This window comes from Lissotriton helveticus, chromosome 6 (assembly GCF_964261635.1).
Source record: "Lissotriton helveticus chromosome 6, aLisHel1.1, whole genome shotgun sequence".
Classification (NCBI taxonomy): domain Eukaryota; kingdom Metazoa; phylum Chordata; class Amphibia; order Caudata; family Salamandridae; genus Lissotriton; species Lissotriton helveticus.
The window spans coordinates 1,162,248,424-1,162,255,739 of NC_136067.1; positions in this window are offsets into that span (position 1 = coordinate 1,162,248,424).

The window sequence follows — 7,316 nt, forward strand, 5'->3', positions numbered from 1 at the left end:
CTATGGTTTTTTCAGTGAATTTAATAGGTTTTTTAAATGCTAATTCCTAACTATAACTGGTGTGAAACCTATGGTTTTTTCAGTGAAAATATATATATATATATATATATATATATTCACTGAAAAAACCATAGGTTATAGACCATATATAGTTAGGAATTAGCATTTAAAAAACCTTATTTTACTCACACAAAACCATTGAAATTCCATATATAGTTAGTTGCACTAACTATATATCGCGCACCCGCAATCCACTGCTGATGATGTCACATATTACATCATTCATGACATGGTCAGTGACATCACTGATGACATCACTGATGACATCTCAAATGACATCACTGATGACAACATCCAGTGACTGTATGTTTCTGTAAAGTTAAAATATGTCTTACATATTGAAGAATGAGTGGATGTATAAGTGTCTGGATGAAGGATTTAGTAGGTGCATGACTGACTGTATAAGTGAGTGATTAAATGTGTCTCACTGAGTGCATGGGTTAGTGACTAAACTGTTTTAAATTGTGCATCATTGTGTCTGTTGTTCTGTAATCTGATGCATGTGTTGATCATTAGCTATATGACTAACTCTATGGGTTATTGATTGCTTGCCCAAGTATTTGTATGGGAGACTGAGTGTGTGTGTGGGTGTCTGGGAGGTGTATGACTCTGTGCATAGATGTGTGAGCAGTTGATTCACTAGATGTATGGGTTCAAAAGTGCATGTGGAAACAGCTGTATGGGCGGTTGACTGTGTGCATGAGTGTATTGGTGAGTGAATGGATATCTCAGTGCTACATGTCAAAGTAAGTACATATGTAAAACACAGTACATGTGAGAGTTGACATATATAAATAACTGTGCATAAGAGCCAGTGAATGTGTGAGTGGCTGTATGGATCATTGTGAACTTGTATCAGGGATTGTATAAGAGAGTAAATATGTGTTAGTATATGTTTTAATAAGTAAGGTGTGTATAACTATATAGTTGAGGAAATGGAGGTGTGATTGATTCTTTGCAAGACTGACTAGGTGTGTGAGTAACTCCATGGATGAGTGACAGTCTGTGAATGTCTGTTTACACTGAGTGTATCTAAGGTTATATTAGAGTCTGAAGAGGTTCATCGTATCATCACATGAATGATGTCATCAGTGATGTGATCAGTAATGTCAAATGAGATGTCATCAGTGATGTCATCAGTGATGTCATTTGAGATGTCATCAGTGATGTCATCAGTGATGTCACTGACCATGTCATGAATGATGTAATATGTGACATCATCAGCAGTGGATTGCGGGTGCGCGATATATAGTTAGTGCAACTAACTATATATGGAATTTCAATGGTTTTGTGTGAGTAAAATAAGGTTTTTTAAATGCTAATTCCTAACTATATATGGTCTATAACCTATGGTTTTTTCAGTGAATTTTCAAGGTTTTTTAAATGCTAATTCCTAACTATATATGGTCTCTAACCTATGGTTTTTTCAGTGAATTTCAATGTTTTTTTAATAGCAAATATCATAAGCTGTCGAATGTCAAGTACGTGGTAAGTAAAAACATTTTCGTGTTTATGCACACTGATCTGCTTTGAATGCTGCCCCCCCTCATTTCTATTAGGAGTACTCTCTCTTTGCAGATAGTGAAGGGTAGTTAATGCAGGCCTTTGTCCCCGTTGTAATCCGTCGTGCCTGCTTCTCTCTCCATTTGATTGATTGTTATCCAAGCATTTACTGTTTTAGAATTGGTTCTCTTTGGTTCATTCTCTATTTACAAACAAGCACAGAGTCGCAATACTCTGTTTAGTCTTTGCAGATAGTGAAAAATCGTGTAAAAAAACAAAAGGGATCGAGCAAAATCAGTAGGCCACTAATGGGATCTCTTTTTGACCTCGCTAAAATAGAAACATTAGGAACAACCCCTCATGAGAAATACGAAACTAGTGAGATGAACTGAACTCCACACCATGATGGCTGCAAGACAGCTCGGCTCCGCCACCCACCCCGCCCAAAATAACGATAAACTCTATGCAAATATTACAAATATATACAACACACCAGCAAAGTAACAGGGTAAAACATTTTATTAAATAACTATTTACATAACTATTTTATACTTTTTGTTGCCCGATCCGGCTAGCTCAATCGATCGAGCATGAAACTCATGCACTCTGATAGTTCAAAGTTTTGAGGAGTGCTTGTTAGACTGTCTGAAGCTTATTTGCACCTGCTACAGCTTCACTATTCTCAATGTAAGTGGGGGCTGTTTGAGGACGTGACTGCATTTGAAAACAATGTGATGCGGTGCCTCCCTGAAACGCTTGACGGAGGCCCCCGAGGGACGGTGTGATGGCGCGGACTCGGAGGGGGCGCTTGGCTCCGGCCCCCTCCCCAAGTCGTGTTGCCCTGGTGTGGCCTGAGATCGCCCCCGACATAGGTGGCCGGCTCCCGGGGTTAAGCGGAACTTTTTGCCTTTTGGTGACTCTTCCATTCTGGACCTTGTCCCACAATCCGTTTGACCTGAAGACACGCTGTAGTGGGGCGCCCCTTTACCGTTTCAGTTGCCATTCCGCCCGCTTTTGCTACACTGTGCCTCTTCCGCTATTCAGCTGTTTACCGCCCGCTCTTGCGACTACAGCGTTTCGCTCACCATGTAGTTGAGTTGCTCCCGCTCTTGCGGTGCAGCGATAGGCGGCTGCCACAGGACTCTCAAAATGGCGGCCGGCTCTTCAGATTTGGGCGTGGTCCACTAAAATGGCCCTGCGACACCTTGGAACTCGGACGCTTGTCTGCTAGGGCTTGGGCTCCATTCTCGAAAGCGTCCCCTCAGCCTTGAAGATTCTACAAAAGTCTTGGGGGCCCCCGACTCCCGCAGGCTTCTGGTGGGGAGCGGCTGCCATGATTGCTCGTGGAATGGCCACGACGGAGCTACGAGATGGTGGTGCACTCATGCTGACGCCAGCTTCAGTCTGAAACATCCAGAAACACTGTAGACTACCAATTCGATCAGTTCCGGTAGCGCCCCAACGTGACCCGGTAGAGAAGAACTTGCCCTCCCCTCTTTGACTGATGGTTCTTGTTGCCTGTCCCTTCTGTTGTCATTTAACAGAACTATTTAGCCTGCTGAAAGGGGTTGTGTTCCGACCGCTGGTTGGTGGAGACATTTTGACTATATTCTGGACCTGCGTTGTCGCGTAATGCGTCATATGACGCGCCGCGTTAGCGCATCCGGAAGTGCTCCGATGCGCGAAGCGATCCGGGGCGCGGCGCGCAGCGCGTAACGTAAGCATAACAGGTCATGTGACTTGTTAATAAAACTTTTCATTGGTTCATTTTACTTTTCTTATTCTAATGATGAAAGGCTTGGTCATATGACCTAAAAATTACACTTTTTATTACTTTCGAACATTATTTTTTCTTAAACATATATGTTATAATGTTCCAGGCTAATGTACTTTCCCGGAAAATTTACAACTGTCCTGCAAGTAAAATATATTCCTTTTTCGAGAAAAAGGGCGTTTCTTCGTCCCATGACGGAGCCGTTGAGCAAAAGAGGCTCGGCCTGCTGTCTTAGTCGCCGATACGCCTGAATATCAGATTCTTATCGATCACTTTATGTTGCAGGAGTAGAAAACACAACAGCCCTTGACCATTTATCTTTACTGCGTACCTGCGTATTATACCTTTTACCCTTCATGTAATTGGACTGCTTTATTTCACTTGCCTTTTACTGATTCGAAAACAGTGACTATTATTAAAAACTTTACCAATGTAAATACTACTACCATGTTTTCTTTTAAAAACCTTTATTGTGAAAATGTCAGTATACAAATACGGGCCTATAACCACGTGGGCCGGCCACGGAGCAAACTGTAATCGTATATGATGAGGAGACATTTACACTGTAGAGGAACGTAACGGGCGGGCCATTAGGTTGCAAGAACTAAGGTGTCTAACAGTTGCGGAATCGGTAGGACGTACATTTTATAATTAAAAAACGACAGGGCCAGTTACAATAAAATTATCTAGATATACATTTGCGGGCAAGTACCATGGGTGACATTAATTCGAACTTTCAATAGTACAGTAATCAATAACACATCAGAACTTAATATCAATAGGGATGTCGAAATATTCAATCAATTCTCGTCCCCGCCCGCCATGTGCTTCAAAACTGCATACGTATCTCGTGATATCAAGGTTGTGCAACCAGTACACAACAAGGAGTTACGAGTCCCATTTATTCCGGCGCCATTTTGGGCGAGGACGGGCAGGTCCAGGATATAGTCAAAATGTCTCCACCAACCATCGACTATGATGATGTTCATATGCTGTATTTATTAGAGTAACACTCATCTGTCCACATGAAATTTATTTGCCACAATTACCATAACTATATTTTTTTTCGGTTCCTCTGGAGAGTACATCGTGGCAGATGAGGCAGGTAACGTACCGGGCATTTACCTTTTTTGCATGTAGAGGAAAGGAAAAAAAATTCGAGCGTCCGAGTTCTAAGGTGTCCCAGGGCCATTTTAGTGGACCAGGCCCAAATCCAAAGAACAGGCCGCCATTTTGAGAGTCCTGTTGCAGCCGCCTGTCGCTGTAGCAGCAAGAGCGGGCTAAACTCAGCTAGACGGCGCTCCATTGAAGTAACATAGACTTGCTGAGGATCTTTCATATTTTCAACACACACCAGCGGCAACTTGCTAGACACCACCTCGGTGCCATCCTGATCTCGGCGCCCCACTGCAGATGAAGTGCCTCCACATGGAGGGAGACACTCGTTTGCGCCGCCTCCCCCCCCGCTTCTCAGAACTCTGAACTATGACACCACCTCGGTGCCATCCGGATCTTGGCGCCTTGTGCTGGTTCCGGCCTATTCACACATCGGTCCGCTACTGACGCCACCTCACAGGCCAACGGGGCGCCCCACGCCGACTTTCGGCGCAGCATTGTAGGATGGCTACACCAGTGCGGCAACTTGCTGGACACCACCTCGGTGCCATCCGGATCTTGGCGCGTTGTGCTGCCTTTGGCCTATTCGCACATCGGTCCGCTACTGACGCCGCCTCATCTTGGGGGCGACGCACAGCATCACATTGCTTTCCAATGCAGTCAGATCCTCAAACAGCCCCCACTGACTGACGCGAACTCACAGGCCAACGGGGCGCCCCACGCCGACTTTCGGCGCAGCATTGTAGGATGGCCACACCAGTGCGGCAACTTGCTGGACACCACCTCGGTGCCATCCGGATCTTTGCGCGTTGTGCTGCCTTCGGCCTATTCGCACATCGGTCCGCTACTGACGCCGCCTCATCTTGGGGGCAACGCACAGCATCACATTGCTTTCCAATGCAGTCAGATCCTCAAACAGCCCCCACTGACTGACGCGAACTCCCAGGCCAACGGGGCGCCCCACGCCGACTTTCGGCGCAGCATTGTAGGATGGCCACACCAGTGCGGCAACTTGCTGGACACCACCTCGGTGCCATCGGATCTTGGCACGTTGTGCTGCCTTCGGCCTATTCGCACATCGGTTCGCTACTGACGCCGCCTTATCTTGGGGGCGACGCACAGCATCACATTGCTTTCCAATGCAGTCAGATCCTCAAACAGCCCCCACTGACTGACGCGAACTCACAGGCCAACGGGGCGCCCCACGCCGACTTTCGGCGCAGCATTGTAGGATGGCCACACCAGTGCGGCAACTTGCTGGACACCACCTCGGTGCCATCCGGATCTTGGCGCGTTGTGCTGCCTTCGGCCTATTTGCACATCGGTCCGCTACTGACGCCGCCTCACGTGCCAACGGATTTTCTACGCTTTTTATAGCCCTATGCCGCATAACAGGTCATGTGACTTGTTTATAAAACTTTTCATTGGTTCATTTTACTTTTGGTTTCCTAATGATGGAAGGCTTGATCATATGACCTAAAAATACACTTTTCATTGGATTAAAACATTTTTTTTTTCCCAAACGATGAAAGCCCCACCTTGTTTCTGGATGTTTCAGACTGAAGCTGGCGTCAGCATGAAAGCACCACCATCTCGTGGCTCCGTCGTGGTCATTCCGCGAGCAATCATGGCAGCCGCTCCCCACCGGAAGCCTGCAGGAGTCGGTGGCCCCCATGACTTTTGTAGAATCTTCAAGGCTGAGGGGACGCTTTCGAGAATGGGGTCCAAGACCTAGTAGACAAGCGTCCGAGTTCCAAAGTGTCCCAGGGCCATTTCAGTGGACCAGGCCCAAAAAGGAAAGAGCCAGCCGCCATTTTGAGAGTCCTGTGGCAGCCGCCTATCGCTGCACCGCAAGAGTGGGCGCAACTCAGCTGAATGGCGGATTTTGGCACAGTGTACCAAAAGCGGGCGGAATGGCAACTGAAACGGTAAAGGGGCGCCCCACTACAGCAGACGAGCCTCCACCTGGGGAGGCCCGTTCACGCCGCCTCACCCCCCCCCCCCGGGGCGCCCCACGCCGTTATTCGGAGCAGCATTTTAGGATACCAAAACCAGTGCGGCAACTTACTGGACATCACCTGGGTGCCATCCACATCTCAGCGCGTTCTGCTGCCTTGGGACTATTCGCACAACAGACCGCTACTGACGAGGCCTCCCTCCCACCCCCCGGGACGCCCCACGGAATGGCAACTGAAACGGTAAAGGGGCGCCCCACTACAGCAGACGAGCCTCCACCTGGGGAGGCCCGTTCACGCCGCCTCACCCCCCCCCCTCCCCCGGGGCGCCCCACGCCGTTATTCGGAGCAGCATTGTAGGATACCAAAACCAGTGCGACAACTTACTGGACATCACCTAGGTGCCATCCACATCTCAGCGCGTTCTGCTGCCTTGGGACTATTCGCACAACAGACCGCTACTGACGAGGCCTCCCCCCGCACCCCCCGGGACGCCCCACGCCGTTTTTCGGAGGATACCAAAAACCAGTGCGGCACCCAGGTAACATCACCTGGGTGCCGTCCAGAACTCAGCACGTTGTGCTGCCTTGGGACTATTCGCACAAAACACAGCTACTGACCATTGTAGCTTCTTTTTTTTAAAAAATGTTTAAATGTATTTACTGTTTTTGTTGCGTTGTATATATTTATAAGTTATTAAAGTTTTATAATCCTACTACTTTGTTGGAGTGCTATATATTTTTAATGTGACACATAATTGTAAAAACTTTGATGTACAAAGAGGCATCCCTGGAATCTTCCGCTTCAGGCTCGGTCCCCTCCCCAATCACAATACAGGATGGTTTTCAGATAGTAGGAACGCGTGTGGTGTGACGGATCTCATCGGGTGGGGGCCTTGATCTACTGTA